Source organism: Scyliorhinus torazame, chromosome 5 (assembly GCF_047496885.1).
Source record: "Scyliorhinus torazame isolate Kashiwa2021f chromosome 5, sScyTor2.1, whole genome shotgun sequence".
Classification (NCBI taxonomy): domain Eukaryota; kingdom Metazoa; phylum Chordata; class Chondrichthyes; order Carcharhiniformes; family Scyliorhinidae; genus Scyliorhinus; species Scyliorhinus torazame.
In genome coordinates, this window is record NC_092711.1 from 171,361,618 (window position 1) to 171,386,230 (window position 24,613).

At 43.7% G+C, this 24,613-nt stretch overlaps 1 long non-coding RNA gene across 1 annotated transcript in view; it reads left to right on the plus strand.

Moving 5' to 3' along the window:
- Nucleotides 1–202: 202 nt before the first annotated feature.
- Nucleotides 203–24,613, plus strand: part of LOC140420663 (uncharacterized) — a 29,485-nt gene continuing 5,074 nt past the window's right edge. Inside the window, exon 1 of the long non-coding RNA XR_011946503.1 lies at nt 203–356. This is a non-coding gene — a long non-coding RNA (uncharacterized lncRNA). The remainder of the gene's footprint in view (nt 357–24,613) is intronic.

Sequence of the window (24,613 nt, forward strand, 5' to 3'; positions counted from 1 at the left end):
ACCAACTGAGATAATGTCAGAATGAACACGTTTCAGTCCTGACTGTAATTAGCAGCAATAACAGCAAAGTGCAATCTCTGTTCTCACCGGTAAACTCGCTGGAGTCTCAGCAGGGTGGATGACCCAGGGAATCCCTTTCCAAACTGGATACAGGTGAACGGCCTCTCCACTGTGTGACTGGGTTGTTGTGACAGCAGGCGGGATAACTGAATGAATCTCTTCTCACACAGGGAGCAGGCGAATGTCCCCTCCTCATTGTGAACTCACTGGTGGTTGGCAGAATCTGGAAATCCCTTCCCACACATGGAGCAGGTGACCAGCCTCCCCCTGGTGTAAACACGCTAACGTAACAGCAGGTCAGTGGAAAGGGAAACAGCTCTCACTGGTGTGACAATGTTGATGGGTTTCCAGTGCGAATGGGATTTGAATTCATTCCCACAATTCCTACATTACCACGCGTCTATGGTCTCTCCAAAACCTGAATGGTCCAATGTTATTTCAGGCTGTGTAACTGGTTGAAGCTCTTTCCACAGTCAGTGCTCTGGAGCACTCTCACTTCCCTGTGTGTATTTCACTGCTTTACCATTCACACTCCCATTTAACATGTTTCAAACTGACAGAACAAAAAATCACTTCTCCAAGATAAAAAGACTGATGATATTCATGACCTGAGAAATCGAGCGCATCAATCAGACCCTGCCGTGACATTTGATTTAGTTTCCAGTCTGTAAAAGCTCCCCTTCTAAAATGCTACAAAAATGGTCATTACTGTCAGTTGCATTCAGTTCAAAGCACTCTCGCCTCTGAATCACAGGTCCCAGTATTTATATCTTACTCAAGGATTTGAGCATAAAAACCAAGGATGACTATTTACTACAGTCCTGAAGGTGAACTGCAATGTAGAATTTCAGATGAGGCATGACACCGAGCTTTGATGGATGTTTAAGATTCCAGGTCACTGTTTCAAAGAAGAGCAGGGGAGTTATTCCTGACGTCCTGGTCAACATCTATCCTGTAATCATCAATACAAAAAATGTTGGTGGAATACAGATTTTTATCTCTGATGCCAACACAACTGCAGCAAAAATACATGACAGAAATTCAGAATACAAAATTCTACTTGCCATGAAACATCCTTCTCCCTCTCAAACTATAAAGCTCTGTCCCCCCACGCACTCCCTCCTCCCTATTTATTTTAACTGTAATTCATCCCACTATCCTCCTCCTGCTTTTCCCCAATTCTCCTCCCCTGAAGGTGCTGGCTCTTGGGTTCAGTTTCACTCTCACCTATTGTCCTCCCCAATATGTCACCCAGGTGTCGAAATCTTTACACCTTAAGTTAACAAACTGTTTTGCTAAGGGGAGGGAAGGCATGGTGGTGCAGTACTTAGCACTGCTACCTCATGGCGCCAAGAGAAGTTTGCACATTCCCCCGTGTCTGCTCGTGTCTCATCCCTACAACCCAAAGATGTGCAGAGCAAGTGGATTGGCTATGCTAAATTGACCCTTAATTGGAAAATAAATGTAGCAGCACAGTGGTCAGCACTGCTGCCTCATGGCGCTGAGGACCCAGGGTCGATCCCGGCCCTGGGTCACAGTCCGTGTGGAGTTTGCATATGAGAACATAGAACATAGAACATTACAGCGCAGTACAGGCCCTTCGGCCCTCGATGTTGCGCCGACCTGTGAAACCACTCTAAAGCCCATCTACACTATTCCCTTATCATCCATATGTTTATCCAATGACCATTTGAATGCCCTTAGTGTTGGCGAGTCCATTACTGTTGCAGGCAGGGCATTACACGCCCTTACTACTCTCTGAGTAAAGAACCTACCTCTGACATCTGTCCTATATCTATCTCCCCTCAATTTAAAGCTATGTCCCCTCGTGCTAGACATCACCATCCGAGGAAAAAGGCTCTCACTATCCACCCAATTTAATCCTCTGAGCATCTTGTAAGCCTCAATTAAGTCACCTCTTAACCTTCTTCTCTCTAACGAAAACAGCCTCAAGTCCCTCAGTCTTCCCTCATAAGATCTTCCCTCCATACCAGGAAACATTCTGGTAAATCTCCCCTGCACCCTTTCCAATGCTTCCACATCCTTCCTATAATGCGGCGACCAGAATTGCAGCAATACTCCAAATGCGGCCGCACCAGAGATTTGTACAGCTGCAACATGACCTCGTGGCTCCCAAACTCAATCCCTTTACCAATAAAAGCTAACACACCGTACACCTTCTTAACAACCCTCTCAACTTGGGTGGCAACGTTCAGGGATCTATGTACATGGACACCAAGATCTCTCTGCTCATCCACACTACCAAGAATCTTACCATTACACAGTACTCTGTCTTTCTGTTCATAGAATTCATAGAATTTACAGTGCCGAAGGTGGCCATTCGGCCCATCGAGTCTGCACCGGCTCTTGGAAAGAGCACCCTACCCAAGGTCAACACCTCCACCCTATCCCCATAACCCAGTAACCCCACCCAACACTAAGGGCAATTTTGGACACTAATGGCAATTTATCATGGCCAATCTACCTAACCTGCACATCTTTGGACTGTGGGAGGAAACTGGAGCACCCGGAAGAAACCCACGCACACAGGGGGAGGATGTGCAGACTCCGCACAGACAGTGACCCAAGCCGGAATCGAACCTGGGACCCTGGAGCTGTGAAGCAATTGTGCTATCCACAATGCTACCGTGCTGCCCTGTTATTCCTTCCAAAATGAATCACCTCACACTTTTCTGTATTGGACTCCATTTGCCACCTCTCAGCCCAGCGCTGCAGCTTATCTATGTCCCTCTGTAACTTGTAACAAACTTCCGCACTGTCCACAACTCCACCGACTTTAATGTCATCTGCAAATTTACTCACCCATCGTCCTACGCCCTCGTCAAGGTCATTTATAAAAATGACAAACAGCAGTGGCCCCAAAACAGATCCACTAGTAACTGGACTCCAGGCTGAACATTTCCCATCAACACCACCCTTTGTCTTCTTCCAGCGAGCCAATTTCTGATCCAAACTGCTAAATCACCCTGAATCCCATGCCTCTGTATTTTTTGCAGTAGCCTACCTTGGGGAACCTTATCCAACGCTTTACTGAAATCCATATACACCCCATCAACTGCTTTACCCTCATCCACCTGTTTGGTCACCTTCTCAAAGAACTCAATAAGGTTTGTGATGCACGACCTACCCTTCACAAACCCGTGTTGCCTATCTCTCATCAAAATATTCCTTTCCAGATGATTATACATCCTATCTCTTATAAACCTTCCCAAGACTTTGCCCACAACAGAAGTAAGGCTCACTGGTCTATAGTCACCGGGGTTCTCTCTACTCCCCTTCTTGAACAAGGGACAACATTTGCTATCCTCCAGTCTTCTGGCACTATTCCTGTAGACAAAGATGACTTAAAGCCAAAGGCTCAGCAATCTTCTCCTTAGCATCCCAGAACATTCTAGGATAAATCCCATCCGGCCCAGGGGACTTATCTATTTTCACACTTTCCATAATTGCTAACACCTCTTCCTTATGAACCTCAAGCCCTTCTAGTCTAGTAGCCTGAATCTCAGTATTCTCCTCGATAACATTGTCTTTTTCCTGTGTGAATACTGATGAAAAATATTCATTTAGCACCTCTTCTATCTCCTCGGACTCCACGCACAACTTCCCACTACTGTCCTTGACTGGCCCTACTCTTACCCTAGTCATTCTTTTATTCCTCACATATCTATAGAAAGCTTTAGGGTTGTCCTTGATCCTACCTGCCAAAGACTTCTCATGTCCCCTCCTGACTCTTCTCAGCTCTCTCTTTAGGTCCTTCCTAGCTAATTTGTAACTCTCGAGCACCCTAACTGAACCTTCACGTCTCATCTTTTCATAAGCCTCTTCTTCCTCTTGACAAGTGTTTCGACTGCTTTAGTAAACCACGGTTCCCTCGCTCGACCACTTCCTCCCTGCCTGACAGGTACATACTTATCAAGGACATGCAGTAGCTGTTCCTTGAACAAGCTCCACATTTCCATTGTGCCCATCCCCTGCAATTTTCCTCTCCATCCGATGAATCCTATGTCTTGCCTCATCGCATCATAATTGCCTTTCCCCCAGATACAACTCTTGCCCTGCGGTATATACTTATCCCTTTCCATCACTAAAGTAAACATAATCGAATTGTGGTCACTATCACCAAAGTGCTCACCTACCTCCAAATCTAACACCTGTCCTGGTTCATTACCCAGTTCCAAATCCAATATGGCCTCTCCTCTCGCTGGCCTATCTACATACTGTGCCAGGAAACCCTCCTGCATACATTGGACAAAAACAGACCCATCTAAAGTACTCAAACTATAGTGTTTCCAGTCAATATTTGAAAAGTTAAAGTCCCCCATAACAACTACCCTGTTGCTTTTGCTCCTATCTAGAATCATCTTTGCAATCCTTTCCTCTACATCTCTGGAACTTTTCAGAGGCCTATAGAACATCCTTAACAAGGTGACCTCTCCTTTCCTGTTTCTAACCTCAGCCCATACTACCTCAGTAGACGAGTCCTCATCAAACGTCCTTTCTGCCACCTTAATACTGTCCTTGACTAACAATGCCACCCCTCCCCCTCTTTTACCACCTTCCCTGAGCTTACTGAAATATCTAAACCCCGGCACCTGCAACAATCATTCCTGTCCCTGCTCTATCCATGTCTCCGAAATGGCCACAACATCGCAGTCCCATGACCTCACTTCTCTCAACCTCCTGTATACTGGAGCTACAATTCAGGTTCCCAATCCCCTGCTGAACTAGTTTAAACCCTCCCGAAGAGCATTACCAAATTTCCCCCCCCAGGATATTGGTACCCCTCTGGTCCAGGTGTAGATCATCCCATTTGTAGAGGTCCCACCTACCCCAGAATGAGCCCCAATTATCCAGGAATCTGAAACCCTCCCTCCTATGCCATCCTTGTAGCCACGTGTTCAACTCCTCTCTCTCCCTATTCCTCATCTCGCTAGCACATGCCATGGGTAACAACCCAGAGATAATAACTCTGTTTGTCCTAGATCTAAGTTTCCACCCTAGCTCCCTGAATTCCTGCCTTACATCCCTATCCCTACCTATGTCGTTGGTACCTATGTGGACCACAACTTGGGGCAGCTCCCCCTTAAGGATCCTGAAAACATGATCAGAGACATCACGGACCTTGGCACTTGGATCTCTCTCGTTCCCACAGAATCTCCTATATATCCCCCTAACTATGGAGTCACCAATGACTAATGCTCTACTCCTCTCCCCTTTCCCTTCTGAGCAACAGGGACAGACTCTGTGCCAGAGACCTGTACCCCATGGCGGACCCCTGGTAAGTCCCCCCCCCCCTCAAACAGTATCCAAAGCGGTATACTTGTTACTAAGGGGAACGACCACAGGGGATCCCTGTACTGACTGCTTCCTCCCAGCCCCTCTATCTTTATTCTTCGGAGTAACTACATCCCTGAAACTTCTACCTATGACCACCCTCTGCCTCCCGAATGATCCGAAGTTCATCCAGCTCCAGCTCCCTAACACGGTTTCTGAGTAGCTGGGTTCACTTCCCACAGATTAAATCAGTGGGGACACTGACGGCGTCCCTCACCTCAAACATTCTGCAGGAGGAACATTGAAATGCCTTCCCTGCCATCCCCTCTAGATTAAAAAAAAGAAAGAAAGAGCTTACCTGTTATTCACTCTACCCCTTAGGTTAAAGGAGGTGGAAGGGTGGGGGACACTACAAGTGTAGTGTCTAGGGTTTAGAAACTGCCCAACTTAAATACAGGCAAAAATAAAACACTTAACCAGCAACCACTTTTCCCAGAGGAAAACAGCAATCAGCTGTTATTTATTTATTTATTTTTTTTAATTCAAAAAATATACTTTATTCATAAAATTTATCATAAGCATTGCAGAGCATTTCGAATTGTCTTGACTGTACATTTCCATCAGAGTTACACATTGCCTTGACTTTCTTCCATTCGATTCAATTTTGATAATATTATACACATATCACTGTTTACATTACAATTCCTTCTTAAATATTTACATTGTCATGTTTGTTTTATACATTGGAGTGTTGGTGGCCCAGACCGAGGGGGGTTTACACTGTTACCCGCCCCTCGGTGTACATTTGCTGGAAAGACCTTACACAGTGGTCTTTCCCCATTGCGCCTTGGCGGCATCTGCCCCAAGCTTGAGTGCGTCCCTCAGCACGTAGTCCTGGACCTTGGAATGTGCCAGTCTGCAACACTCGGTCAAGGACAATTCTTTGCACTGGAAGATCAGCAAGTTTCGGGCAGACCAAAGCGCGTCTTTCACCGAGTTGATGACCTTCCAGCAGCAGTTGATATTTGTCTCAGTGTGTGTCCCTGGAAACAGTCCGTAGAGCACAGAGTCCTGTGTCATAGATCTGTTCGGGATAAACCTTGACAAATACCACTGCATCTCTCTCCAGACCATCTTTGCAAAGGCACATTCCACAAGGAGGTGTGTGACCGTCTCATTTCCCCCACAGCCACTCCGAGGGCAGCGTGCATTGACGCAGAGCCTTCGGGTGTGCATGAAGAATCTGACAGGGAGGGCCCTTCTCACCACCAGCAATCAGCTGTTATTGGCCTGCGCAAACAATTTAAATCTTTACTACTTACCCAGCAGTCACTTGAGTGACACTTGACAACAGGTCCTCCACAAACCATCTTCAAGTTAGGGTGACCACAATGCACGTATGCAAATTTCCCCGCAACAGCCAATCAGCAGCTCCGCTCTACTGCCCTCTGCAGGATGCTTGCCTTCACTTGAACACCTAGGGTCTCTTACTCAGGTACACCTTTAAGTTAAGGTGACCCCAATGCACGTATGCAGATTTCTCCGCAACAGCCAATCAGCAGCTCTGCTCTACTGCCCTCTGCTATTTTCCCTGTATCTGTGTGGGTCTCACCCCACTACCCAAAAGGATGTGCAGGGTTGGTGAATTGACCATGCTAAATTGTCCCAGCATTGGAAAGAAAAGAATTGGGTACTCTAAATTTATTTTTTTAATTGGAAAATAAATTAATTGGCTATTTTAATTTTTTAAAATAACTTTTCCTAAGGAAGGCATCACAACCAATGACTGTCCACAATTACTTTGCGTTAGCGCGGGGTTACTGCTATCCCTCCTCCTCACTTTTCATCCCTCCTCCTCACTTTTCATCCCAGTCTCTGAAATTTGGAGACTGGGCTCAGTATGGGTAATGGCGGGTTGGCCTCCCACAATCCCACGCCCTCGAGAAACCGCTTTATCCGCAGTGCTGGCAGGGAGCACGGGACTGCGCATGTCCAAGGGAGAAGTCAGCTGCGCATGCGGAAAAAGGCTATTCCATTGGGCACGTGGTCCGCTCTTCTTGAGGTCGAGACTGCATCCGTGGCCATCATCCATTTCCCTTTGTCTTCAAGCAGCTGGCAACCAATGGGAAGAGTTGAACGACCGGAAGGATACTGCTCCTCCGCCAATCAGAGCTCCCTGATTGTCTCAATGCGGAAGCTGGACTTGGAGGTTTCTGCCCAGCAAAGCTGTTGTTCCCCCAACCCTGAATGAGATTGAGCTTCACACAGACTCCTGTCTCCAACATCTGTGAATAAAACACTTTCTTTTCTCCCCATTTCCATTTCTTTTCTCATTCTGACCTTCAATTGGTCACTAGCAGCAACTGAAGGGAAAAAAGTGAATCCAGGGAGGGTGCAGACCCTGGAAAGCTTGGCCCAGGTCTCTCTCTCTCTGACATTGTCATCCTTTGCTCCCTCAGCTTGACACATTTATTTGTCTGGCTAAAAGGATGGTCTCTTTCCTAATGTTCACAACTAAAGGCTGGTTTCCCCAGGAGATGGTTGAACATTTAAGGTACATTGGATAACGAGAGATATTGGAGGCCTCGTCAAAAAGAAAAAGGAGGCATTTGTCAGGGCTAAAAGGCTGGGAACGGACAAAGCCTGTGTGGAATATAAGGAAAGTAGGAAGGAACTTAAGCAAGGAGTCAGGAGGGCTAGAAGGGGTCACGAAAAGTCATTGGCAAATAAGGTTAAGGAAAATCCCAAGGCTTTTTACACGTACATAAAAAGCAAGAGGGTAGCCAGGGAAAGGGTTGGCCCACTGAGGATAGGCAAGGGAATCTATGTGTGGAGCCAGAGGAAATGGGCAAGGTACTAAATGAATACTTTGCATCAGTATTCACCAAAGAGGTTAGGTGGATTGGCCATGATAAATTGCCCTTAGTGTCCAAAATTGCCCTTAGTGTTGGGTGGGGTTACTGGGTTATGGGGATAGGGGGGTGGGGTTAACCTTGGGTAGGGTGCTCTTTCCAAGAGCCGGTGCAGACTCGATGGGCCGAATGGCCTCCTTCTGCACTGTAAATTCTATGATTCTATGAGAAGGAATTGGTAGATGTTGAGTCTGGAGAAGGGGGTGTAGATAGCCTGGGTCACATTGTGATCTAAAAAGACGAGGTGTTGGGAATCTTGAAAAATGTTATGGTGGATAAGTCCCCAGAGCCTGATGGGATCTACCCCAGAATACTGAAGGAGGCTGGAGAGGAAATTGCTGAGGCCTTGACAGAAATCTTTGGATCCTCACTGTCTTCAGGTGATGTCCCGGAGGACTGGAGAATAGCCAATGTTGTTCCTGGAGGAAATTTGGAGGAAAATGTAACTGGTCTGATTAGTAAGTTTGCAGACGACACAAAGATTGGTGGAATTGCGGATAGCGATGAGGACTGTCAGAGGATACAGCAGGATTTAGATTGTTTGGAGACTTGGGCGGAGAGATGGCAGATGGAGTTTAATCCGGACAAATGTGAGGTAATGCATTTTGGAAGGTCTAATGCAGGTAGGGAATATACAGTGAATGGTAGAGCCCTCAAGAGTATTGAAAGTCAGAGATATCTAGGAGTACAAGTCCACAGGTCACTGAAAGGGGCAACACAGGTGGAGAAGGCAGTCAAGAAGGCATACGGCATGCTTGCCTTCATTGGCCGGGGCATTGAGTATAAGAATTGGCAAGTCATGTTGCAGCTGTATAGAACCTTAGTTAGGCCACACTTGGAGTATAGTGTTCAATTCTGGTCGCCACACTACCAGAAGGATGTGGAGGCTTTAGAGAGGGTGCAGAAGAGATTTACCAGAATGTTGCCTGGTATGGAGGGCTTTAATGAAGGAATCTTAAATTTAAGGAATCTTAACCTGTCGAACCACGCCAAGTTTGGGGGAAGCTTAGTTGATGAATCAAGTCCTGGCGCAATACGACAAGTTGTAAGATTTGTACTATTTATAGACTGTGTTAAGTTGTTCGATTCCTTGTATTATTCGACTGTGTATAGTTGAAGGAATTTATATCATCTCTGCTATTCGGTTATCAGTAGCACTTTGCGAATACTGGAACTCAGCAGAAATTTGCAGTATAAACTCCTCAGGTGCCAAAAAGAATTGTTTTATTTGTAGTCGCTGGATTACAATTTGAAAGTCATTTAAAAGGCAATTCGTAGACAATTCGAAGCTTTCAGAGAATTACAGACATTATCTTTCTTTGCTTAGGCAGACAGCTCGAAAGTAACTTTTAAAAGGTCAAAGTCTGGCAATGAAACATGAAAAGAGAGAGAAAGCTAATCTTCAGCTAAACTCAAACTCAAAGTCAAAAGTGGACTAACATCACTGACACAGACTGTTAGACTGACAGAACCCCCAAACCTAACCTAAAAACTAAACACTAAAACAAAACTGGAGACTAGAATCAAAGGCAAAAACTGACTAAACTAACAGAAAGACAACGCAGCACAACACACCTTCAAAGACACTAAAACCACAGACAACACACTAAAAACTAAACTTAACCTACAAAGACAATACTCACAAAGACAACAAAACCCCAAAATGGCGGGGAGAAACTTTTCAGTTATACACTTTCATATCTGTCTTAAGTCATCTAATTTAACCCCAATATAATCCTAATTGGTTTGGGTTAGACTCAAACACATTTGATTTGATGGCAAGCCGTCCATCTTCAATGTGCAACATCAGCTTTTCTGACCCAGCTGTTATCACCATTGTGAACAATGGTGCCTTCATGTTGCTGTGTATTCAATCCCTTGGCCTTGACAATTAGCACAAGACAGTGTCAAATTATCTTGCAACTGTGTTTTTTTTTTAATGTCACACTGTCTTTGAAAATATGCATTTGCCAGAACAACGGACTTCAGTATAAGTGAATTATGCTGTATAAATGGGTATTAAAAGTGGGGCTCAACATTTATGCTTAAACAGCTATCTTTTACCTATACTAGTTGTATTTGAAATACTTGGCTTCTACAGTCGGCCCTTTGATAAATCGAAAAATTGAGATATATCAGAAAAGATTAAAATACATCATTAATGCGATAGGATAGGTAAAAGCGCAAAGAATCATTGCAGTTTTAAACAATAAAATGGAATTAACATTGCAACAGGCATTTCAAAATAATTATTAAAATTATTATACAATAAAAGTTGAACATATGATCTAGTAATAAATGGTAAAATGATTATCAAAATTGATGTCAAGTCTTTGACATCTTCTGGATAATACACAAAAGCTTGTTGAAAGGGTTAATTTTCTTACAGAGACAAAAGAGGCGTATAGCTTGGAATGATGCCATTCGCATCTTTAAACTTTTTTTTTGTCACTCAAATGGACTGGGAGTAAAAGTTTGATTGCTGCCAAATTCCCGTTATCAAATTTCTTTGAACAACCTGTTCTTTTGGCTTTTAATCAAAGATTGTTGGTTTTTTTTAAACCAGCTTCCACATTGTTTGAAGTTTTAATTTCCAGGCTAATTCCAAACATTTATTTTAAAATATCAAATACAATAACTTATTAAATATATAACTGAACCAATCTTGTGCTGTATCTTGATTTTCTGTAGATGAATTTGCCGATTCTGTTAAAGGAAACACAGCTAACAAGATATGTTAATTTCTTTAAATTAATAAAGCAACGTTCAGAATGACAGTTTTCTTAAGTTGACAGTTCTTGGCAACTTTTTAGCGATACATTGAGGGTTCTTTAGCTGCTTTGATGGCAGCCGTTCTCTTCTGAGTAAGTTCCCTTTTTCGTTTGGAAATTTTCTGTCCCAAGTAAACATCTTTCTGGGCAATTTGTGCTTTGTGAAAGCTAGCTTTGCGACTGTTAGTACTGAGGTGGTTCAAGACCATCCGTAAATCTTTGTCATGATCATCTTTATTGATAGAGGTTATCAGAACATCATCTTCATATTGGATAATGGTGGAAGGCCGAACAGGCAGTTGCCTGAGATGATTCTGTAAAGCCATGTGGTAAACAGTTGGGCTATTATGATACTGTTGTTGATTAACTGTAAAAGCAACCCATGGTTGTAGTTGCTTAGCCAGTGTTGCTGACCAGAAGCCATACTGGGTGTGTCTTGTTGGTACGTGTTACATGGTTGACCACGAGGTGGAGATGTATTGTAGTGAACATTGTCTACTTCATTATCATCTCTTGAATCCATCCGTTGTTTTTGATAGCATTTTGCCATCCAGTGTCCTACTCTACCACAGGAAAGACATTGTGGTATTTTCTTACGTGATTTTAATGGAGCAAGGGTACATGTTTGCTCTGGCGCTGGTGGTGAAATTGTAGTTACAGCTGATATTCCTGCAGGTGCTGCAACAGCCGCCGCTGGAGCAGCAGGTAACATGGGCTGGATTTGAGCAATAGGCTGCATTTGAGCAGCTGCAGTGTTAAAAGTTGCCTGATTGTGCAAACCACGATCTATCTGAATGCATCGTTCAACTATGTCTCGGTATGTGCCAGCTGTGGCCCAAGCTGGTAAAACCAAATTCAAGGCAGCAGAAACTCCAGGTTTAACACCGGCTATAAAAGCCGTTTTTAATGGACTTAAAGTGCTTGCATCCCATGTGTCATTTTCCTGGTCGAGTGTCATCCCTGAATATTCCATCCAAGTACGTAAAAATCTTTCCTCAAAATCCTGAATATCTTCATTCTTTTTTTGAAAGCAAGCTGTGATCTTAGACCAATTGGTCCTCGGGGGGCGAAATTGTAATAGCCAATTCTTGATTGTTAGCCAACCAGCTTCTAAATTTTGCAAATCGTCTCCAAGGGCAACTTCTACTTCATTTCTAAGGGTTGAACTTATACGAGTACCTAGCATGATAGTCAGAATTTGTACTCCATCAAATGGGTGGAGACTGTAAATGGCTTGTAATCTGTGAATTCCATCCCATGTGATCTTACCACCCTTTTTAGGGTGTGGAAGACCCTTGGACCATTCGTCAATTTTAGAAGGATCAATTTGTTCATGAACCCATTGGTGGTCAAATATGTTTCTAGTGATAGTTTCACCATCTTCTTCTATTTTTTTGCTTCCAACTCTAACCCGTTTGCGTTTTAAAGGGGCTAGTCGAATTGCTTTAGTATTTTGTATTGTAGGAACACTATCTTCGTCTGATTCATCCGACAGAGAAAATGATTTATTTTTAACAATTGATCTCGGCTGTGCAATTGCCGATTGTGCCACTAGGTGGGTGGCTTGGACTGCTTTCTGAGTTTGTTCAATCTTTTGTACAGAAAGCATGTTTGTCAAAGAATTACAATGTTCAGTCACGCTGGTTATATTTCTTTCTAAAACACATCTTTCTTTCACTAACTTGCAATTTTCAAGTTCAATTCGCTCAGTTTTTAATTGCAATTGTCGGTATTTTGACTCCACTTCAAAGACTTGATTTTGGAATTCTGTTATTTGAAAAGATAACTGCTGGAGTTCAGAGGTTTTGTTTTGCAAATCTGTTTTAATTTCATCATGATGCTCAAGTTTGGATTTTGCAACTCGTAAATCTGTTTTAATTTCATCATAATGCTCAAGTTTGGATTTTGCAACTTGCAAACCTGTTTTAAGTTTGGATTTTGCATCTTGCAAATCTGTTTTAATTTCATCATAATGCTCAAGTTTGGATTTTGCAACTTGCAATTCTGTTTTAATTTCATCAGAATGCTCAAGTTTGGATTTTGCATCTTGCAAATCTGTTTCAAGTTTGGATTTTGCATCTTGCAATTCTTCAACAACTGTAATTAATTGCCTTTTAGTAGACCTATACTCATCATCACTTCGTTCAGTATTTAATTGCAGCTGTTGGTATTTTGACTCCATTTTAAAAACTTGATTTTGGAATTCTGACTCCACTTTAAAAACTTGATTTTGAAATTCTGCGATTTGAACATTTAACTGCTGGAGTTCAGAGGTTTTATTTTGCAAATCTGTTCTAATTTCATCATAATGCTCAAGTTTGGATTTTGCAACTTGCAATTCTGTTTCAAGTTTGGATTTTGCAACTTGCAAATCTGTTTTAATTTCATCAGAATGCTCAAGTTTGGATTTTGCATCTTGCAAATCTGTTTCAAGTTTGGATTTTGCATCTTGCAATTCTTCAACAACTGTAATTAATTGCCTTTTAGTAGACCTATACTCATCACCACTTCGTTCAGTATTTAATTGTAATTGTTGGTATTTTGACTCCACTTTAAAAACTTGATTTTGAAATTCTCCGATTTGAACAGATAACTGCTGGAGTTCAGAGGTTTTATTTTGCAAATCTGTTCTAATTTCATCATAATGCTCAAGTTTGGATTTTGCATCTTGCAAATCTTCAAGAACTGCACTTAGTTGGTCTTTAGTGGACTGAAGCTGATGATCACTTTTATTTTTAACAATGATCTCTTGCTGACTGTGTATCTGTCCCGTAATTACCAGGGACCATTTTACACGTTCTGCACCATGTAATCGTGTGCATTTTCCCCATGCTCTCTTGATATTATTGAAGGACCACTGTCCTCTGGGGATATCGTACTTTGATTCAATTTTCTTTGAGGTTTCACATAGGTTAAAATGTCTACGAGTGAAAGATCTACAATCCCCCAACATATCTTCAACAGAAACATCTGGTATTCCAGCACCCCCCTTGGATGTAGTGGGGAGTAATTTTCTGTCTGCTAAAGGCTCTGAATCTACACTTTGATTTGGATCAGCCATAACTTTTCTTGATCGTTGACTGCCGTTTTATTTAAGTTACTGCAGTGACTAATCTTCCAGTCACGTCTGATAGTCTGACCGAAGGCACTTGATTTATTTAACACAGTCTATAAAAAATTTTCTTTTCAAGGGTCGAAGTACTGATTGAAGCGGCTTTAAGACTTTTAATGGGTGAAAAAGATATTTCTTACCCCAGTCTAGCCGTGGGTTCCGGCTGTCTTCTGGGCCTCCTCCGATTATCTCCGAAGCTTCCCAAAGGTTCCCGACCTCCTCCGATTATCTTCGAAGCTTTCCGTCGTCACCTGGGCCTCCGAAGGTCGTCCTCAGTACTCCCCCCCCCGACTGCCTGACTACGCCAATTAAAGGAAACTTTAATTTATGGGATCTTAACCTGTCGAACCACGCCAAGTTTGGGGGAAGCTTAGTTGATGAATCAAGTCCTGGCGCAATACGACAAGTTGTAAGATTTGTACTATTTATAGACTGTGTTAAGTTGTTCGATTCCTTGTATTATTCGACTGTGTATAGTTGAAGGAATTTATATCATCTCTGCTATTCGGTTATCAGTAGCACTTTGCGAATACTGGAACTCAGCAGAAATTTGCAGTATAAACTCCTCAGGTGCCAAAAAGAATTGTTTTATTTGTAGTCGTTGGATTACAATTTGAAAGTCATTTAAAAGGCAATTCGTAGACAATTCGAAGCTTTCAGAGAATTACAGACATTATCTTTCTTTGCTTAGGCAGACAGCTCGAAAGTAACTTTTAAAAGGTCAAAGTCTGGCAATGAAACATGAAAAGAGAGAGAAAGCTAATCTTCAGCTAAACTCAAACTCAAAGTCAAAAGTGGACTAACATCACTGACACAGACTGTTAGACTGACAGAACCCCCAAACCTAACCTAAAAACTAAACACTAAAACAAAACTGGAGACTAGAATCAAAGGCAAAAACTGACTAAACTAACAGAAAGACAACACAGCACAACACACCTTCAAAGACAATAAAACCACAGACAACACACTAAAAACTAAACTTAACCTACAAAGACAATACTCACAAAGACAACAAAACCCCAAAATGGCGGGGAGAAACTTTTCAGTTATACACTTTCATATCTGTCTTAAGTCATCTAATTACACCCCAATATAATCCTAATTGGTTTGGGTTAGACTCAAACACATTTGATTTGATGGCAAGCCGTCCATCTTCAATGTGCAACATCAGCTTTTCTGACCCAGCTGTTATCACCATTGTGAACAATGGTGCCTTCATGTTGCTGTGTATTCAATCCCTTGGCCTTGACAATTAGCACAAGACAGTGTCAAATTATCTTGCAACTGTGTTTTTTTTTAATGTCACACTGTCTTTGAAAATATGCATTTGCCAGAACAACGGACTTCAGTATAAGTGAATTATGCTGTATAAATGGGTATTAAAAGTGGGTTTCAACATTTATGCTTAAACAGCTATCTTTTACCTATACTAGTTGTATTTGAAATACTTGGCTTCTACAGCTATGAGGAGCGGTTGAATAAACTTGGTTTGTTCTCACTGGAACGACGGAGGTTGAGGGGCGACCTGATAGAGGTCTACAAAATTATGAGGGGCATAGTCAGAGGCTTTCCCCCAGGGTCGAGGGGTCAATTGCTAGGGGTCATAGGTTTAAGGTGAGAGGGGCAAGGTTTAGAGTAGATGTACGAGGCAAGTTTTTTACGCAGAGGATAGTGGGTGCCTGGAACTCGTTACCGGAGGAGGTGGTGGAAGCAGGGACGATAGTGACATTTAAGGGGCATCTTGACAAATACATGAATAGGATGGGAATAGAGGGATATGGACCCAGGAAGTGTAGAAGATTGTAGTTTAGTCGGGCAGCATGGTCGGCAGGGGCTTGGAGGGCCGGAGGGCCTGTTCCTGTGCTGTACATTTCTTTGTTCGGTACAGTAAATTAACATCGGCCAGAGAAATGTCCAGTGTTGTTATAAGGGACAGATTTGATATATTATTATTGGTTCTATAAAGTACATTTATTATTTCTAGTCTTGTAATATAGTAATGTAACCATGTTATACATTTTCAGTACTCTCTTACCTCAGAGGGTTGTTTATCTCTGGAATTCGTATCCTAAAGGGACCAGTGGAGTCTGGGGGAGTAATTGAATATATTCAACGATGAGCTAGACATAATTATTTGTTTTATTATAAGTGCCCAGTCTTTTGTTTCAATTAAGGGCCCCTCTCCTTTGGACATGTGCAGTTCCAGACTACCCACCTACCTGGGATCAAGTGGTTTCTCCAGCATGGGGAGATTGTGGGAGCTGCGCTCGCCATTATTCGTCTGGAGCCATCTCCAACCTCCTGAGACTCGGATGAAAAGGGAGGGGGTGGACATTGACCCCAACCTGACACAAAGTACATGCGGGTAGTCACTGGATTTGATTGTAACGCCCCCCCCCCCCCCTCCCCCACCTGACCAAAACATATTTTTTTCATTTAAGGTACCCAATTCATGTTTTTTCCAATTAAGGGCCAATTTAGTATGGCCAATCCACCTACCCTGCACATCTTTGGGTTGTGGGGATGAGACCCACACAGACACGGGGAGAAAGTGCAAACTCCCCATGGCCAGGGCCGGGATCGAACCTGGGTCCTTGGTGCCGTGAAGTTAGACAGAATTCTGATTGACGAGGGAGTTGAGGGTCATGGGGAACAGGTAGGAAAATGGACTGAAAGTTAAGATGAGGAGTGAATTCTTCACTCGAGGATGTGGTGAAGCTTTGGCATCCTCTCCCCCAGAGGACTGTGGAGCCTCAGTCATCAAGTATTTTCCAGATCGAGATTCATAGGTTTTGAGATGTTGAAGTCACCAAGAGATATGGGGGAAGAGTGTGGGGAAATGGTGCTGAGCTAGATCGGCCATTGAGCTCATTACAGGGTTGAACAAGTTCAATGGGCTAAATAGCCGACTTCAGCTCCTATTTGTTATGATCTCTGTGTCCAGGACAGGAAGCAGTGAGCATGAATCTGTCAGTCAGCCTGAATCAGCACTTTCAGGAGAATCGGGAGGGTGAATATTTGATACAGCAGAGAGAGAATGGAGGGAGAGTGTGTGGGATGGCAATGTACAGCTTTTGGGGAATGAGTTAAAAGAATGTTCCATAGGAACTAGAATTGTCTGTTCTGAATTTCTATCCTATGCTGACAGAGATGACTTTTGTAAATTGTTCTTCCAGGATATTATAAGAGGATTTACAGACAGAAATCACAAACATCACATCTTAGCACAGTGGGCTAAATAGCTGGCTTTTATAGCAGACCCAGGCAGGCCAGTAATGCGGGTTCAATTCCCGTATCAGGCGCCGGAATGTGTCGACTAGGGGCTTTTCACAGGAACTTCATTTGAAGCCTACTTGTGACAATAAGCGATTTTCATTTCATTTGATTTTCTTGTTATGACAGTCACTTGATTCCTTGGGGAACACACACCCGAGTGAGAGTGTTCCAGAGCACTGACTGTGGAAAGAGCTTTAACCAGACACACAGCCTGACAAAACATCGCCCATTCACAGCGGGGAGAGACTGTTCATGTGCTCTCTGTATGGGTAAGGCTTCAATTGTCTAACCTGGAGAGACACAAGGAGACTCAGAACATGGAGAAATAATGGAAATGCCGGGACTGTGGGAATGGATTCAAAGCCCCATCTGCACGGGAAGCTCATCGGCGCATTCACACTGGGAGAGGCCATTCAGCTGCTCTCAGTGTGGGAAAGGATTCAGTCAGTCATTCACCCTGCAGAGACATCAGCGAGTTCACACTGGGGAGAAACCGTTCACCTGCTCCCAGTGTGGGAATGGATTCACTCAATTATCCAACCTGCAGAGGCACCAGTGGGTTCACACTGGGGAGAGGCCATTCATCTGCTCTCAGTGTGGGAAGGGATTCTGTGTTTCCTTGTACCTGCTGAGACACCAACAAGTTCACAATTGATTACAGGGTTTGGATTCTGCTGTTATTGTTTCTGCTCTCAATTACACCCAGGACTGCATTTTGTTCATTCTGACAGTTGGTCAATGGGGAGGGTCGGAGGGTTTCTTTCTGCTGGACTGGCCTTGTGACAAATTTCATGAAGGATCACAGAGTGAAAGGGTGTTTGGAAGGTAGATGACAGATAGTTCCTGTTTCTGTTTGAAACCCTGAAAGAATGCAGGTTTAGATGAAGATAGGCTTTGGTGGTTACATGGTTCTGTCTCAGAAGGAAACTGTCAAGCTATGAGGGGCAAGTTGATTGGGAACTTACAATAAAATGTATAATGATACATAGGTAATCGCGAGCATTTAAGGAATTATTTCATATTTACATAAACTATAGATTCATTTAAGAAACAAAATTCCAACAGGAAATGTGACGCAACCGTGGCTAACAAGAAAAATTAAAGATTCCATTGGGTCAAAGGAAGAGGCTCATTAATCGATTAAAGATTTATTGCTTCACTGATTTATTGGTACCTTGAAGAATCAATGCAGTATAATTCTTTAAATTCAGTATACATACAGACAGAAAATGGAATATACACAAGGCAAAGTCATTGTTTCAGATAAAAACATGAGAATTGCTGCACAGGAACTTAATTATGTATCAGAATCGAACACTGTTTCAAGAAAAGTTACATAAAAGTCCTCGTAGTGAATAAACCATTGTTCTACAAATACATCTAGTAATGAAAAAGTATTGCAGCTTTAGTAACACAAACATTTACAATATGTAGCAAAACCTTAGCAACAAGCAAGGTTAATGCAGAACACCTTATCTTCAGAGGATTGGTACACGTGGCGGGAGCATGTAGACATTTAATTAATTTGATAGACATTAATGAATCTAAGTAATGACCAATGCCTGGATAACTAATCATGCTCCAAGTGACAGAGAGTTATTTGAATAAATCAGGAAGCCTCAGCTGAGAATTTGAAACCAATAAGGGGGTTAGACCATTGATAAGAATTTATTCAAGAATAAAGTTTCATGACTAAAGTTTGTTCTGTATTCATGCTTTAAGAAATTCTGAACCATCTATTCATTTCCTAATATTTTCTTCGGTTTTCGTTTATCTCCCTTTATGATTTGATGTTTTATTGAATCTAAGTTTTGATTTATTTTTATGTAAGAGAATCAAGGTGGATAATTAGCAATAAAGTTGTATTTCTGGACACCTCCAATCAACCAGATCTTGGGCTCTTATTGAAGATAAAATAAGAGATCTTATCACTCATATAGTTGCCAAAATAAGTGTAACCCTGAGGATTGGAAACTTCTCTTCGAATTCAGCAAAGGAGGATCAAGAAACTCAAAAAGAGAAAACTGAATATGAGAGCAAACTGGCGAGAAACATTAAAAAACGATTGGAATAGCTCCTTTAAAATGTGAAAAGGAAAAGATTAGCAAAGGCCAATGTGGGTCCATTTCAGGCAGAGACAGGAGAGTTTATAATGGGGAACAATGAAATGGCAGAGAATCTAAACAATGTGTGTCTGTCTTCATGGAGGACATGAAATCGGCCCAAAGGCACGAGAGAACCAACGGACTAGTGAGCACGAGGAACTGAAGGAGATTTGTATTAGTGAAAAAGTAGTACTGGAGAAATTAATGTGGTTCAAAGTTAATAAATCCCCAAAAGCTGCTGCTCTACATCCCAGAGTGTTGAAAGAGGCGGCTGTAGAGATAGTGGATACACTGGTGATCATCTTTCAAAATTCTATAGATTCTGGAATGGTTCCTGCAGATTGGAAAGTGGTAAATGTAACTCCACTATTTAAGGAGGGAGAGAGAAAACGGGGAACCACATACCCATTAGCCTGACATCAGTAGGAGGGAAAATGCTACAATCGATTATAAAGGATGTGATAACATACGAATTAGGAGCAGGAGTAGGCCACTCGGCCCCTCGAGCCTGCTCCACCATTCAATAAGTTCACGGCTGATCTGATTGTAACCTCAACTCCACATTCCTGCTAACCCCCCGATAACCTTTCACCCCCTTGCCTATCAAGATTCTATCCAGCTCTGCCTTCAAAATATTCACAGACTCTGCTTCCACTGCCCTTTGAGGAAGAGAGTTCCAAAGACTCCCGACCCTCTGAAGAGAAAAGAGTTGTCCTCCGCCTTAAATGGGCAAGTTGTTACTTTTAAAGTGACTCCAATTTCTAGATTCTCCCACAAGAGGAAACATCCTTTCCACATCCACTCTGTCAAGTCCCTCAGGATCTTATGCGGTTCAATCAAGTCACCTAAACTCCATCGAACACAAGCCCAGCCTGTCCAATCATTCCTCATAAGACCAGCCTCCAATTCCAGGTATGAGTCCAGTAAACATAAGAACATAAGAACTAGGAGCAGGAGTAGGCCATCTGGCCCCTCAAGCCTGCTCCACCATTCAATGAGATCATGGCTGATCTTTTGTGGACTCAGCTCCACTTTCCGGCCCGAACACCATAACCCTTAATCCCTTTATTCTTCAAAAAGCAATCTATCTTTATCTTAAAAACATTTAATGAAGGAGCCTCTACTGCTTCACTGGGCAAGGAATTCCATAGATTCACAACCTTCTCTGAACTGCTTCCAACACATTTACATCATTCCTTAAATGAGAGCTATACTGCACACAGTGCTCCAGATGTGGTCTCACCAATGTCCTGTATAACTGAAGCATAATCTACTTTTGTATTCAGTTTCCCTCACAATAAACAATAACATTCTATTAGCTTTCCTAATTACTTGCTGTACCTGTATACTCACCTTTTGTGATTCATGCTCTTGGACACCCAGATCCCTCTGAACCTCAGAGCTCTGCAATCTCTCACCATTTTGAAAAGAAGCTTTTTTATTCTTCTGGCCAACATGGATAATTTCACATTTTCCCCACATTATTCTCCTTTTGGCAGATATTTTCCCACTCATGTAACCTATCTATATCACTTTGTACCCTTTGTACCACTTTGATCAGGGGGTTGGATAGGGTGGACAGTGAGAGCCTTCTCCCGCGGATAGAAATGGCTGGCACGAGGGGACATAGCTTTAAACTGAGGGGTAATAGATATAGGACAGAGGTCAGAGGTAGGTTCTTTACGCAAAGAGTAGTGAGGCCGTGGAATGCCCTATCTGCTACAGTAGTGAACTCGCCAACATTGAGGGCATTTAAAAGTTTATTGGATAAACATATGGATGATAATGGCATAGAGTAGGTTAGATGGCTTTTGTTTCGGTGCAACATTGTGGGCTGAAGGGCCTGTACTGCGCTGTATTGTTCTATGTTCTATGTACCCTCCTTATGTCCTCTTCACAATTTACTTTCCTACCTATCTTTATATCATCGGAACCAGAGTTAGTCATTCAGCCCATCGAGCCTGCTCCACCATTCAATACGATCGTGGCTGATCATCCACTTCAATGTCTTTTCCCCCACGCTATCCCCATATCCCTGTGTTATTGATATTTAGAAATCTGTCAGTTGGGGAGCACGGTGGCTCAGTGGCTAGCACTGCTGTCTCACGGCACGAAGAACCTGGGTTCGATTCTGGCCCCAGGTCACTGTCCTTGTGGAGTTTGCACATTCTCCTCGTGTCTTGTGGGTCTCAGCCCCACAGCCGAATTAGATGTGCAGCGGAGGTGAATTGGCCTCGCTACACTGCCCCTTAATTGGAAAGAAATAATTGGGTACTATTAAATTTATTAAACAAAAAAAACAAATTTGTCAGTCTCTGCTTTAAACACACTCAGTGACTGAGCTCCCACAGCGCTCTGGGGTCGAGAATTCCAAAGATTCACAACCCGAGGAGTAAAGAAATGTCTCCTCCGAGACCGGTCCTACATGGCTTCCCCCTTATTTTGAAATTGTGTCCCCTGGTTCCAGATTCTCCAACCAGGGGAAACCTCTCACCTGCACCCACCCTGTCTATTCCTTTCTGGATTTTGTAAGTTTCAATGAATTCCCCTCTCATTCCTTGAAACTCCAGAGAAAAGAGGCCTAGTTTCCCCAATCTCCTTTCATAGGAGATTTGCCTGGTTCTTCTTTGGCCCCGGTATGATGGTGATCTTCTTGAAGCAAGTGGGAAACTCAGAACGGAGTAGGGAGAGGTTGAGGATGTCCGCAAACACACCTGTCAGTTGGTCCACGCAGGATCTGAGTGCATGGCAGGGACTTCATCAGGACCTGTCGCTTTCCGAGGGTTCGCTTTCAAGGCGGCCAATCTGACTTTGAAGGCTGTGACGGTGGGTATGGGTGTGTCCAAGGCTCCTGGGGCAGTTTGTTGGTTTCCTGCTCGAAATAAGCATAGAATGCATTGAGTTTGTTGGGAGGGCTGCGCTGCTGCTGAAGACTCTACTTGGCTTTACTTTGTACCCATTATGTTATTTAAGCCTTGCCACAACCAACGAGAGTCCATGTCGTGAATCTGTGATTCGAGCTGAGTCTGGTATTGTCTCTTGGAGTCTGTGATGGCTTTGCGGAGTCATACCTAGATTTCTTGATTAGGTCAGGGTCGCCCGTCTTGATCTCCTCATACGTGGCCTTCCGCCGGGAGTGAATCTCCCGATTAAACCATGGTTTCTGGTTGGGTAACGTACGTACTACCTTCTTTAACACACAATCTTCTACACACTTGCTGATGAAGTCTGTGATGGTGCTGGCATACTTGTTTAGGTTGCCTGCTGAGTTCTTGAATATGGACCAGTCCACTGACTCCAAGCAGTCACGTGGGAGCTCTTCTGTTGCCTTGGACCAGCATTTGCACAACCTTCTTAACCGGATTCTCCGCTTCAATTTCTGCTTGTATGCCGGGAGAAGGAGCACCGTCTTGTGGTCCGATTTTCCGAAGTGCGGTCAGGGGATGGAGCATCAGGCGCCCTTGATGTTTGTGTAGCAGTGGTCAGGGATGTTGGGGCCCCTGTCGGGACAGGAGATGTGTTGGTGGAGTTTTGGCAGTACACTCGAGGTTGGCCTGGTTAAAGTCCCCGGCCTCGATGAACAAGGCCTCCGGGTATTCTGCTTCATTGTTATTTATAGCGGTTACAATTCATCAAGCGCCTTCTTCACTTCCGCCTGGGGTGGGATGTAGACCGCCGTGATGATGGCAGAAGTGAACTCCATGGAAGGTAGTATGGACGGTACTTCACAGTCGGGTATTCCAGGTCCGGGGAGCAGTAGTTCGCCAGGGTCGCCACGTCCGAGCACCAGGAGTTGACGAGGAGAAAAACCCGTCCACCCACTTCAGGGTCAGTCCTGGATGTGATTAACAGCAGGAATAACAGCAGAATCTAACCCATCATCACTTGTGAACCCTTTGGTGTCTCAGCATGTTGGACGACTGAGTGAATCCCTCCCCACAGTGAGAGCAGGTGAATGGCTTCTTTCCAATGTGAACTCGCTGGTGTCTCCGCAATGTGGATGATGTTTGAAACCTCTTTGTGCAGTGAGAGCAGCTAAACGGTCTCTCCTCAGTGTGAATGCGCTGTTGGGACAGCAGTACCTGAGAGCTTTTAAACCCACTCCCACAGTCGGAGCATTTAAAGGTCTCTCATTGCTGTGAGTGACATTGTGGCTCAGCAAGTGATGACTGAGTGAATCTTTTCCCAGTCGGAGAGGTGAACGGGCTCTCCCCAGTGTGACCTCGCTCGTGTTTCATCAGGTTGGATGAGGTTCTAAAGCTCTTTGTGCAATGAGAGCAGCTGAACGGTCTCTCCTCAGAGTGAACACGCTGGTGGGACATCAGTAGCTGTGAGCTTTTGAAACCCCTCCTGCAGTCAGAGCATTTAAAGGGCCTGCTCTTGGTGTGAGTGACATTGTGTTTCAGCAGGCTGGATAACTGAGCAAATCCCTTAGCACACACAGAGCAGATGAACGGCTACTCCCCGGTGTGAAGTCGATGGTGTGTCTGCAGGTGGGGTAACCGAGTGAATCCCTTATCACACACAGTGCAGATGAATGGCCTCTCCCCGGTGTGAACTCGTTCGTGTCTCCGCAGGCTACCAATGTTAGTGAATCCCTTTTCACGCTGAGAGCAGGTGAAAGGCCTCTCTCCAGTGTGAACTCGCTGGTGTGTCTGCAGGTGGGATAACCGAGTGAATCCCTTATCACACACAGTGCTGATGAACGGCTTCTCCCCGGTGTGAACTCGCTGGTGGTTCTGCAGGTGGTGTGACTGAGTGAATCCCTTATCACACACATTGCAGATGAATGGCCTCTCCCCAGTGTGAACTCGTTCGTGTTTCCGCAGGCTGCCAATGTCAGTGAATCCCTTTTCACACTGAGAGCAGGTGAAAGGCCTCTCTCCAGTGTGAATTCGTTCGTGGCTCCGCAGGCTGCCAATGTCAGTGAATCCCTTTTCACACTGAGAGCAGGTAAAAGGCCTCTCTCCAGTGTGAACTCGTTTGTGTTTCCGCAGATTGCCAATGTCAATGAATCCCTTCCCACACACAGAGCAGGTGAAAGGCCTCTCTCCAGTGTGAACTCGCTGGTGTGTCTGC